At 53.7% G+C, this 13,093-nt stretch overlaps 1 protein-coding gene across 1 annotated transcript in view; it reads right to left on the bottom strand.

The window, feature by feature from the left end:
• DISP3 (dispatched RND transporter family member 3) overlaps positions 1–7,457 on the bottom strand; it is a 57,750-nt gene extending 50,293 nt beyond the window's left edge. The window contains exon 1 of the mRNA XM_025400558.1: positions 7,244–7,457. The gene's annotated coding sequence lies outside the window, so the exon portion shown is untranslated. The remainder of the gene's footprint in view (positions 1–7,243) is intronic.
• Positions 7,458–13,093: the final 5,636 nt, after the last annotated feature.

The raw sequence follows: 13,093 nt of genomic DNA, 5'->3' as shown, positions 1-13,093 counted from the left end.
ATTCGCATGTTCATTAATGCCCAAGAATGCCAATTGGCTGACATATCCCTGTTCATTGCAGATTCCTGGCTCTGTTACTCTGGGATCATCTGCTGGAAGTCTCTGGAGCACCAGGTCGGAAAGTCAGAAACCCTTGGAGGGAACCCACAGCAGCTACTAGCCTGTAATGCACACTCTCAGCCAGCCTCTTCCCAGCTTCCCTGGCTAAAGAAGGGAAGGAGGGGTTTTCTCTTCCGGCTGCTGACACTCTTCCAAAGCCTGATTCCTCTCTAATGTCTCCCAGGCCTGGATTGCAGGGAGGAACAAAAACCGACATCCTGCCCCTTGAAGTCACAAGATGACGCCTTAAAACCAACAAATACTTTTCAACCTGGGAGTCCCCACACATGATCACATCCAGAGGGGTGCAAGTCTCAGCTACGTCTACATGGAAGGAAAAGGGGAAACATCTGGATGAAAGCCAGCAATGTCCTGCCTCTCTGTCAGATGCTGCCCACATCTGGACATTCAAAAAGTGATCTGTTCGGTGGCTTGGCAGTCAAGAAGCAAATGGTCAGCCCACATCACCCTATCCATCAGAACACAGCCCGAGTCCCTATGTACAATTCCCGAGATTACTGAAGGACTCGCAAGGTACTTTGGCTTCAATCATACTCATCCTCAAGGGCCCAAATCAAGAGAAGGTAAAGGCCAGAGTGTGGGGCTCAGTCCTTGTGCACATGGCAGCTGGGTCCCATCTCCACTGCTTATTAGTAAGCTGCTTAGTCTCTCTGCACTTCACATTTTTCATCCTTAACATGGAGATAACAGTGCTATCCCCCTTGCTGAGCAGGTATGAGGATGAAATGAGATCATATCTGTAAAGTTCTAAGCCCAGAGCCTGGCAGGTAGTAAACATCCAAAATATGTTGACTGTTATTATCATGATCATTATTATCGGGGTGATTACCCTGCAGAGCTCCCCAGTGAAGAACAGAGAGATCTCCCAGGACAGTGCAAAGGTCAACGCAGTTGCAGGGTGTGGGGGACACACACTTTTCCCAAACCTCCCAGGAACACCAATTTGCCACAACCTTCCCCACCCTGACCCCTGTTGAAGCTGCCTTCCCCGGAGACAAGAATATCACCACATCATCCTTCACAACAGGAGTGGCTTCCAGCTAGCACTCATGTCTCCTCTATTAACAAGGTTTGGCAAAGGATGCATCATCCAGGTGCCAGTGTATGTGTTGGACACCCCGAGCAGATGGCTGGGCAGAGTGAGCCTTCTCCACGGCACCCTCCTCCTACCAAGACATCAAGTTCATGGACAGTCTAGTTGTACTGGGGGTAACACCTACAGGAAACCTTCCTCCTGACACTGGAGTGACCACTTGACTGGATCATGCCATCTCAGCCCCAGGGGACATGTGGGTCCCTCTTCTACTGTGGTGGGGGGCCCTGACTGAGACAGCATTAATCATCTATCACCTCTGCTCCTTCGACCAGAGGTCCTGGGGGGGTGGGAATGGGGACTCTGATGAGCTCCACAGTGACAGAGACAGGGACAGAGACCGAGACCTTTCCATTAGGTTGGTGCAAAAGGAATTAGGGGTTTTGCCATTACTTTTAGTGGCAAAAATGACAATTACTTTTGCACCAACCTAACACTTCTACAAGCCCACACCTGGCACACAGTAGGACTACTCAGGTAGATGCTTGGGAGATGGGAGATAATGGAGAAGGCCTTTCCTGGCAGAGGAGGTTTAAGTCCCTGGACACTATCTCCCAGGACGTCACTCTGTGGTTCCAAGAAGAGACCCTGTAAATGGTACCTGCGAGAATCTAAATCCAAGCCAATCCTTCCCATTGTCTTTACCACCCCCTTGTTCCCAGGTCAAGCTCACTGTATACACAAACACCATAACCTGCCACCCGACAGCCTTTTCCAAACTGGCAGATTCCCCATCTGGTTCCCTCAGAGGGAGGAACGGATGGAAGGAAGGAAATTGCCAGGATCAAGAGCATGCCGGGAGTTCTGCAGGCAACGAGATCCTCTCCAGCATCTCTCCCCTGAGTTCAGGGAGAAATAGACCCAGACCTTACACTTCACTAATGCCCTCAGGGGATGGCCCCAGGACGCTGCACCGGGTTCTTCCTTCCAGGTTTTGGCAGAGACACAGTCTTTGCTGGTACACATGCCAGCAAGCGTGACCAGCCTGGAGGTATAATATAAACAGCCTGCCGCTGCCCATCAGCTCCTCCACCCCCTTGGCATTAGTTCCAAACCTTCGCCTTCCTCACCCCCAGAGCGAACCAGCCAGCAGGGGCTCTGCTGGGCTCCACCTGCCTCCTCACCAGCAGTGTGACCTTGAGCGGGTGACTTGACCTCTCTAGCCTCAGGTCATTCCATTGTGAAATGGAGTCAGAGCACCTCCCTCCTGAGTGGTTATGGGGATCACATCAGTTAAGGTCCACTTAGCACACAGCCTGGCATGTGGCTGATGTCAGAGGGGGTGCAGGGGAGAGGACTGGAGAGATGACAGCAAGCCGCATTTCACCTCTGTACTGGGAAGTTGTTAGGTTTACTGGCTGCATCAGTTCGGTCCCCTTCCCTGCTGTGGTTTGGATGCTTCCCATGCACCCAAGGAAGCCAGCCCAGTTGCCTGGGAAGATACCTGGCCTGGGGATTTTGAGACTCAGGCTCTGCTACCAACATGCTGTGTGATGCTGGGCAACTCACTTGCCCTCTCTGAAGTAACTTCCCCATCTGCAGAGGCTTCTCATATCCTTGACCTCTTACAGAGTTGTCTTTCACACGCCAAGCTTCACAGCTTGAGTCCCATTCCAGACTCTCACAGGGACTCAGCTCCAGCCCAGCCATGGCTCAGAAGCCTTGGGTACCCAGACCAGGCCACTGACTGATAAACGCAGGTGAGGGTACTGCCCTTCACCTCTGGCCTGTCTGGCAAAGGAATTTACATTCTTTTGAAACCCATCACATAAACAGGTTTCTTGATAAGAAAACATTTATTGAATGACAGTAACCAAAACAATTCAGGGTACTGGGCAAAATGGGGGTTTTTGCTTCATTCAGATCAAAATCTGATCCCAGCTTGGCCTCTTCTCACTGTGTGACCTTGGGCAAATCTCTTCACTTCTCTGAACTTTGCTTTTCCCATACATTAAATGAGGATGACAATTCATGTGCCATGAAATGGTGGCAAGGCTTAAGTGAGGCAGTCCACGTAAATGCTTAGCACCTGGCGCACAGTAGGTATTCAACACATGGCAGCTATGATTGGTTGGTATTTTTATCACCAGCCTCCCATTGTAAGGCGGAGGACCTGAGGCCATCAGCCATGTCTGGTGCCTGTTTCCAAAGAGCTTTGACAACACACAGACACATATTCCTCGCAATCCTCCCGCCCGTGTACCTTCCAGCTGGTGCAGAGTGGACAGTGGCTGTCTGGTCTCCCTGTGGCCAGGCAGAAAGTGAGCTCACTGGGGGAGGCTCTGCCGCCATCCCTGGACTGGTCCCGCAGCATCCATGCCTCCAGCCTTTGTTGGGCAGCTGCAGCGTGAGCCGCACTGTCTGCCCGTGAAATGCGACTTTTGGAAAACATGCATATTTGTGAGTTGGTGCATGTTTCTATTTTGGGCCGACACTGCTCTCTTTATTTATTTTCCCCGGGCTTCGATGCTTTGGAATTAGCTTGGAAGGGTGTTTTGACAGACTTTGACACCTCTCCCAGCTCCTTTGGCAAGACACCATGCTTGGGTAGGGGGAGGGCAGGCAGAGAAGAAGAGGATTTCAAACGACAAGCCCTCTTCCTTGGCTAGGACTGATGGACAATCCCACACCCCTGCCTCACTGTCCCAGCCCTCTGTTTCTCCATATTTGGGTGTGGGGAGGAGTATAAGAGGGGTTCAAGTGGGGAAACAATTTCAAAGAGGGGGAAGGGAACCAAAAAGGCTAATCACTAAGCTCCCGATTTGAACAATGCTAACGTCATTATCAACACCTATAGTATTGTTATTGTCAACCATCACTACTACCACCCCCACCACTTTGGGGTGCCTATTTTTATTGCTGGCAGTGGGCTGACTGATGGCCCTTAGGGACACCACCTCCTTGCTCACCATCTCACTTGGCTCATCTGTGAAGGCTATTTTTGCCATCCCCAGCTCATGGGGCTATGAAAAGAGGCTGCTCGGCCACATGGTGGTCATAGCTGTCTTTCCTCTTGGCATCAGAGCCTGGCCAGCAACCAACTGCCCATGGGCAGTCTACTTGATTGGGTCCAAGGACATGAGGCTGATTGCAAAGCCCCTACTCACTGGTCAGGACCTCTAAAGCTGCTCTCAGCTGTTCCCTTCTCCGTGGCCATTTACAACCAGCCCAGTGTCTGCCACTTGGGAGGAAGGACCTTAACTCAGACAATTCCATCCGCCTTTGATGACTAGGGGAATAGGGGGTGGGGAGGATGGGGAGACGAGGAAAATAGGTCTATACTAGCAGAGAAAGGGGCTTAAATCATCCAAGGACCTGGGGATCAGGAGATCCAGGTTTAAATCTTCTATTCATTCATTTGTTCATCCACTCATTCATTCACCATACATTACCAGCAGAACCAGTGGCTTATGCAGAGGATATATAGACAGTAGAAGTAATGCCTGTCCCAATGAAGATTGCATTTCAGCAGTATGACCTCAGGAGAATTACTTGACATCTGTGGTCCTATTAAGGAAATCATCTAAACTTCCCTCACTCAGGGAACAGGATGACTTCACTAGTGGTGGGTGCTCTAAGGAAGGGGAAAGGTAGGATAATCTTTGGGGTTAGAATCACAATTTTCAATCCCACCCACACTCAAGAGACTCACTAGAGAATCAATGTTCCAGATTATTAGGGCCAAAAAGTGACTCTACAGGTCACCTCAGCCAGTCCTTTAACAAACGGGAAGCCTGAAGCCCAGAGACGGGAAGTAGTTTGCCCAAGGGCAAACTGGGAGTCTGTGGTTAAGCTTGGACTAGGATCCAGGTCCCTCACTTCCAGTCCAGTGCTGCTTCCACCACACCATACTGGGACTGTTCTTCTTTCAACCCAGTTTCTGGAGTTGAAGGACAACAACAAGAGAGGTGTCAAAGGGCAAGCCAGGTCACGGCTACCAGATCTCATGGCTAGCCAAATCTCCAGGGGGGTTCCAGAATGCTTCGCCCAAAGTTCTTAGCCCCTTGGAGAGATCACTGGGGCTCTGTGGCATCTGGCCCTGGAAAACTTCCTGGGGAGGGGAACAGAAGCTGCTGAGGCCACGGTGGAGGGCCATCAGATTTCCAAAGAGAGAGAAACAGGGACATGGAACCTGCAGTGAAGAAGGCAAGTCTGAGAGAATGGAGTCAGCTCCCCCTAAGGGTCAGCTGGGCCCACATCCCAGCAAAGACTGGGTCTGGCCCAGCCTAAGGAAAGTTGGGGAGAGAAGCGAAGGCAGTGGGGAAGGATGACTGGAAAGACCAAAAAAAGAGGGTGAGTGTGTGTGTGCGTGAGAGAGAGAGAGAGAGAGAGAGAGAGAGAGAGAGAGATAAACCTGAGGGAGGGAACAGAGCAGGGAAACAGAGGGTACAAACAAAGAATGCAGACTCTGATTGTACATCTGTGTGTCTGGACTAAGGTTAGAGGAAGAGGAGTGAGTATTGGGGTAGAAAAGCCAAGCAAAATGGACCGTGGGCTGAAAATGGAGATGCTGTAAGGCACCTGTCCGGGCTGGGCTTCTGCCCGGAGCTTCCACGGAGCCACAGCCTCCTCCCTCCCTCCAGAAGATCCCCTGGTTCCTTGGGAGGTGTAGTAGGAGGTGGGGAGCGGGTGTTTGCTCTAAATCCCCATGCTTCGCCCCTAGGAGCAGGACAGTGTGTGTGTGTGTGTGTGTGTGTGTGTGTGCATGCGCGCGCGCGCTGGGGGTGGGAGCGTGTCTGTGCTTGGGAGCCTGAGCGGCTTTGTGAGTCACTGGGCATCGGTGGGAACACCAGGTGGTGGGCTCTGGAATCTGGGGCTTAGTCAGTGAGTCCGGAGACAGCAGCCTCGAGTGCGGAGCGGGGGCGAAGATGCTGCCCAGGTCCACGAACGTGTGTGCTTGTGAGATCTGTCTGCCCACGTGCGTGTGAACCGTGGGTCTGTGTGGATTGTGTGCGCCTAAAGATTGTGGGTGGGTGTGTACTTGCGCAAGTGGACTACGAATATGTGTGTGGACTGTTTTCCAGTGGTCTGTAGATATGTGTGTGCGCGTGGATGGGTGTGAGTGTGCGTGTGGACTGTGGGTGTGGGCGGGCTTCTGAGTTTCCAGGGCGGCCGCGAGGCGCTGTCCGCGGTGCTGACCCGGGGCGTGGGCCGACAGAGACCGGCGCCCAGTCTCGCAGTGGGTGGGGGACAGCGGGAAGCTGGCGCCGGCCGTGGAACAGAGAGGGGCCGAGAAGAGGAAGCCCCCAAGGAGGCGCCTTCCCAGCTCAGCTGCCGGCCTCCCCAGGGAGTTGGGAAAAGTTCTTCCGGCGGTGGGGTTGGCTCCCGGGACGCGGCGCCCCTTTCGCTGGGACTCTTCCCTGACCCTCAGCGCCGCCACTGCCCGGCTGCCCACTCCACCTCCACCCTCGTTCGCGTTCTCGGCAGAGCCCGGGGACCCTCACGCGTGCTAATTCCATCGCCGGCCCCGCCCGCCCCAAGCCCCCACGCGCCCTCCCCGGCCGCACCTGCAGCCAGCTTAACCGGGAAAATGTCCCTCCTTGAGAGCACGAGTACGCTAGGTAGGGGGTGAGTGGAGGGGGTCATTAGCCTTACTCTGTCCCCTCCTTCCGCTCTAGCACGGCCGAGAGCCCGATCCAGGGGCGGCTTCAGACTGACGCTCAACTTTTATGGACCCAGATATCCCTCAGCGGGGACGAGCAGGGGCCACAGGTCGGAAGGCTTGCCGTTCCTGGACATCCAACATCCAACTCGCCTTGGCCGACCGAGACTGCTGCAGTCCCGCGGGCAGATGGTGCGGAGCTGGGGCCGGGTCGCGGAGGGCAAGCTTGGGTTCTGTCCACCCCTGACTGGCTTTCCCAGGGGGCTCCGAGGCCCGCATCCCGGGCTGGCTGGAGAGCGGGAGAACTTCGCGCGCAGCGCCACGCAGGTCCGGATGCGCACGGCGAGGAGGACTTCCCCCTCCTCCTAGCAATGCATCCCCCAGCCCCGAGACCGAGTCCGGATGGTGCCCCGCGGCCGTGCACTCACCTCGGCCGGCCGAATGGGGCTGGGCTGAGCCGCCGGCGCCGGGGGGCAGTGCGCGGAGGGTCGGGAGGCGGCGGCCACCCCGCTGCGCAGACTCGTCTCCTCGCGGGAGTCGCAAGGGGAAGCTCCTCGGAGCCGCAAGAAGCCGAGGTTCCACGCTCTGCTCCAGGGCAAGCAGACCGCGGGAAGCGGCGCGCGAATCCCAGTCACCAGCTCGCAACCCGAGCACTCCGCGCCGCCGTCGCCTTTTATTCGCCGCCCGCCTTTGTTTGGGTCCGGGCTCCTACCATAGGTCGCAGGGGTGTCCGAGTCAGGCTCCGGAGCCGCGCCGCCGCCCAGCCCCTGGCGCCTCCTCGGGCTCCGCGCTGTCGCGCCTTGCGTCCGTGGTCGGCGAGAACCTGCGCCACGCCGCGAGCTGCGGTCTCTGGGGCCAGCTGTCTGGCCCTGTCTTCGCCGCCGCTCCCCCTGCCGATCCGCGCGGTGGTTCAGCCCGGCCCTGGCGCCCGCGGACGGCGGAAAGAACGCGGCGCAGCGACCCCTGGGGGTCAGTCCCTGCCCCTGCAGACTGCCCGGGCCAGGCCCCCTCCAGCCCCGCCCCCGGGTTTCCTGATTCCCAAGTCTCTCCCGGGCCTGCTCTCCCGCTCCTCTCCAGCCAGCCCGCCCAGCCTTGGCAGGTCACCAGCCTCCTGGACACTCGCGGGCATCCCCGGGCGCCCTCCGGAGGGAGCTGCCAAGCCCAGGCTCCTGGCGCTGTCCCTTCCTCGTTTGTTCTTCAGTTACCCCTCTGGCACCAGAACCCGGAGCCTTGCCAGCCCCTGGGACTGGGCATCCCTCCAGCTCTAGCACATGGCCTGCCTGACACCCCTAGCCAAAGGGCCACAAGGAGAAAGAGCTTGGGGTGGGGTGGGGGGGCAAGCCAGTGCCTTGGCCCATTTCTCTTCATCAGGGCTCAGAGAGCATTGGCACTGGTGTTGCCCAGGGAGAACGATGGGGGACCCCTCAAAAGGGGGACAGCTGCCAGCCCCCAGCTGCAGGGTGGAGGGATGTCAGTGATGGAAACCAAAAAGGAGGGAGGCCATTGCCATGCTGTGTGAGGGTGAGCCATGAGCTTGTCATTTGTCCTGGGTGTGTGCTGACCAAGGACCTGGAAAGATAGGGCGATGGTGAGACACAATCCTTGCCTTCAGGAGATTTCCAGCTTATGGGAGAGAGAAGAATATGGGAGAGTTATGAATGAAACATGACAAGCCCCACCAGCCAACACACTGATGCTGAACTCACGGCAGCCCCTCTCCACCCCCCAGCCCTTATTTTTAAAAGAGGAAAACTGAGTGGGACGCACCTCTAAAAATCAGGGTGCTGAATGGAGCTCCTGTGCTGCTCACCTGCTGCCCTTGCTCTGTCTCTCCGCTGTACAGTCCCTGGAAGCAGTACCCACTGACTGGCTGTCAACTGGACACATTGGTATTTATGACCCTGGGTACCCTGAGAGCTCATCTATGCAGAAGCAAATGGCCCGAGCCAGTGGTGTCCCTGCCCCGGCACTCACTCCCCGTGTGCTCAAGGTCTCAAGAGAGCCATTGCCAGGCTGGGCAAGTCTGTCAGAAGACTCCCAATGGCTCCATCTGGCCTTAAAGACATTAGGGTTGGGGGCAGTTCCTGGGGTGAAAGGTGCCACTCTGAGCTGTGAGGGGAGAAAGAGACAGGAGATCTCTCCCAAGAAGTAGAGGGTATGCAAATTGCTGTCCCAGGACCAGAGGCCAAATCTGACATGAGTACAGAGGACCATACTTGGCACCGCCCTGCAAACTTCTAGTCCCATTTGCCGTATCCTAGAGGGAGGGCAGAGAATGAGGAGCCATGGGAGAGGGTGGGAGGAAGGAGAACAAGGAAAAGATTTGTTTTTAAGGGAGCAATAGAGAGACATAAAGTGTGTTCCCAAGCCCAGCTGAGAGCAAAGGGTTTTCTTGGCTGGGTGAATGGCTTGATTCTTTTCAGTTTGCTTTAAGGCTGCTTCTAGGAGCCTCCTCAAAGTTCTCCAAGGCTCCAGACCTGTTCCTCTCAGTTTGACAAATCCATAGGCCATCCCATTGGTGTGCCCTATGGTGCTGTGTCGCCCTCAGCCCATGCCTGGGAATACAGTTCCCACTCCCCTGGGAAATAGATTTAGTGGGTTTGATATAGGTTCTTGATGAAATTCTCACCACCTTCAAAGGGGTTTTGCTTCATGCTGCCTAGCTGGCCACAGCCTCCTCACAACCCTCCCTGGCCTCTTGAGACCTCCAGAGGATCTCCAGTGGGGCTGGGCTTGCTCTGCCCTTGGTGGGGGATTTTCTGTGAAGGTAGGGTGCAGAGGCAGAGGCCCGTGGAGGGGGAGAGGAGGTGCAGAGTGTGGTATCCAGGAATACTGGAAGGATGCAATTTTCCCAGGCCATCAGCGAGGTTTTAAAAATGCAAATGGAACCAGGCCTTTGAAATATGCCTGCCATAAAGGGGAACCGGTGATGGCAGCGGAGCTGGTGCGGGTGTGTAAAGTCATGAGAATCCTCCTCCCGGGGTTCATCCCCAGGCTCCCTCCCCTTCTCCTGCCCACTCCCGCTTGCAGGAAGCCTGTTTACTACAGGAGCCTGGGGATGCTGGCCTCAGATATCCCCCCTGCCCAGTCACAGGGTACTTCCCTGAAGCCTCTGGTACCTCCAGGTGAGTAACAAAGATGACGCTGGTGGATAAATGATCCACCCAGCTGAAAGGCTGCAGAGAATAAGATTCTGTGTCCCCTCTGGCTCCTTGTTCCAGTGCTGTCTGGTGGAAGTTCTTCCTGGGTCTGATTTAAATGCCTCGTGGTGCCGATAAGCTGCCTCTCTTATCCTCTGTCTTCACGACTAATTGAAAAGCCTTCTTTGCAAGGGATATGAGCTATAAAGGGCTGCTTTGTCCTCTCTTCCTATCCCTTTATTTCTACTTCTATTTTCTCTCCGACTAGGTCTGAAGCAGAGCCTCTGAGCTGAACTTCTGATTCTACCCCTCCCAGTAAAGCCATATTTCTGTTCTGCCCCTTATGTGTTGCGTGACCTTGGGAAAGTCTCTTCACTTTGTTGAGCCTCAGTTGTCTCATCTATAAAGTGGGGATGGTAAGAGTATCTATCTCATTGCAGCGGTTATAGTTATAAATGAGATCATCTCTGTGCAAAAATTGCATTTAGCACAGTTTGTGGCACACATTAAGCACTAAATACACATTAGCAGTTCCTTCATCATGTTGTTAACGCTTACTTGGCAAGTGCTGACCATAATACATCTCACTTTTTGTGACACCCCTCCACCCCGCCCCGTGAAGGGGGGTTGTATGCAAATCAAGTCCTCCCACCAGATGGGTTAACAGCTGAGGGTTGAGCATATGGGGAGGGTTGGGAGTGTTTATCTTTTAAAATATGGCATTAAGACACTGTCCCAGCACCAGGGAATAGAATAAATGGATTTATAAGTAATCCCCTCTTCAATCTGCTAAGACATTTTTGGTGCTCTTGGCCCCCAGCCCCAATCTCACCTTCTCCAGGAAGCCATTGGGCAGAGTCAGGTAGGCTGGGGTACACTGGAAAGAGCTCTAGATTTAGAAAACTGGGTTTGATTTTTATGTGTGTCTTTTATTAGTATGACCTTGGGCAAGTCACTGCATTTCTCTGGGACTTAGTTTCCTCATCTGCAAAGTGGAAGTCATAATGACCACTGCCAATAATATTCCTGCTTAATAGTCTCTTCAGCTAAAGTAGAACACATATTTATAGGTAGCCATTTGATAATTAGTTCTAGATATAGTTATAGCTATATATAGGAAGAGATAATAGGATGATCAATCCCTGTTTCCATGATTTTCAGGGTTGATTGCACTTCATGTGACATAATAGACATAAAAGAGCTCAAGGAGCTTGCCCAAGTTCCTGGTGAATGAATTTCTGACTCCAAGTCACATAGAAACTTAGTGGAAGAGCTTGGGTTGGACTCCAGTTCTCCCAGCTTCCAGAAACACCATCCTTCCTCTCCCCAGCCCCTTCCTCCCTGAAGCTCTGTTCAGGAGGTGAGTGTGAGCTTATGGATGAGGGAAACATTAGAGGGTCTCATAATTAAAGAGAAGAGAGAAAGAGAGCTCTGAAGAAGGGCCTGAGGAAGGCTGACAGGGCTAGGCTTAGGGCAGGGGTACTGCAGATAGGGCCTGGGGGAGGCTGGACAGATGGCAGCTCTCTCCTCCTGCCTCCCCCAGAATTCTGCAAGCAGCCAGACCTAGCACTCCTTTCTCAGCCTTTCCTGCCTCCTCCAAGGGAGCAGGCATCCTGTGCCAGAGTGAGTACAATCCAAGTTATTAATTGCCTGCAACAATTAGCCCCAGCGCCTGGGCCTGCAGACACCCAGGCTCTGAGAGAGGGAGCCAATTACAGCTTCATCAATATTCACGCTGTCGCATAATCCTCTTCCAACAAGACGGCCCCCCGTCCCCCATCCACATTTCTAAGGGTCTTTGCTCTGACCCCAACATCTGGAGAAGACTAAATATTGCTGAGTTCTTCAAGAGGAAAAGTCACTGGAGGGGTTAGACCTGAGGGGCTATTTGCACAGCAGAGCCAAGGCATTGGCAGGGAAGAGCAGGATCCTGCCAAAGATCTGGACAGTGTGGCATTAGCCAAAGACAGTCCCATTGTTGGGGGAGAGATTATAACTTCCAGGTTGAGGGTTTTACATAGATACCCTGAGGGCTCTTACTGATGGAACTGGCTTGAAAGGAGGAGGTCATAAATACCCAAAAAGTTATAATTTTAATCCCAGCTCAGCCACATACTAGCTTTGTGGTTTCTGGAGAAGCCCTTTGCATCTCTGAGCTCATGTCCTGACCTGTAAACTGGGGGCAGTGGCCACCCCTTCCCAGGGAGGAGGATTAAGGGACGTGCTCTGCAGAAGCACACAGCAGTACAGTGAATGGTACAGAGTGGGCTGGAAATAAATGGCTGTGCTTGTGTTCTATCCAGAAAAACCTCCAGAAGATCTTATGACCCCTAGAGAAGTGTAGGGTGATGGGGAACAAGGCAGATGGGCAGTTAGGAGACCAGAATGCTGACCCTAGATTTGCTCTAACATGCTCTGTGGCCTTGGTGCCCTTCCATCTTCGGCCTCTTGTTTCTATTTGACAGATAAGTACATGAGCTAGATGTGCTCCAGGGCCCCTCTGACTGTGATCTTCCAAGAGAATATGGGAAAACAGAATGAGATCAGACTGGGTAAGAGGCCACAGGGAAAATGCAATCCCCGATTTTCCAAGGAGGTAAATGGCAGCAGTGGTCAATGTGATGGAACCGCCAAAAGAATGTGAAGGTAGGCCCAGAAATAGTTAAGCCACAGTCACACATTTGTTGGTTCTGTGGTAGTAAAAGAAACCACATATCTTTTATCAGGACAGAAAATAAAAATCTTCATGTTCAGAACTCCTGGGAAAGGCTGAGTAGAAGTCCCAGCACAGGCCTCGTCCCTGGGGTGTTTCAGAACCATGGACAGTGGCTGCTGCCAGCTGTGTTGGCGATGCGGGTGAAGGGGTGAGGGGCATGAACTCAGCCACTGAGTTGAGTACTTGGAGGTAGTATGATGTTCAGGGTGAGTGATGTTGAGCACGTCCAGGTTCAAGAATAGCAGTTACAACTGGCTTTTTTTTTTTTTGGAGACAGAGTCTCACTCTGTCACCTGGGCTGGAGTGCAGTGACCTGATCTCAGCTCACTGCAAGCTCCACCTCCCGGGTTCATGCCATTCTCCTGCCTCAGCCTTCCGAGTAACTGGGACTACAGGCGCCCACCACCTCGCCCAGCTAGTTT

Source organism: Theropithecus gelada, chromosome 1, assembly GCF_003255815.1.
Source record: "Theropithecus gelada isolate Dixy chromosome 1, Tgel_1.0, whole genome shotgun sequence".
NCBI lineage: Eukaryota > Metazoa > Chordata > Mammalia > Primates > Cercopithecidae > Theropithecus > Theropithecus gelada.
The sequence above is the reverse complement of the archived record's forward strand: the minus strand, read 5'-3'. Positions and strand labels throughout refer to the sequence as shown.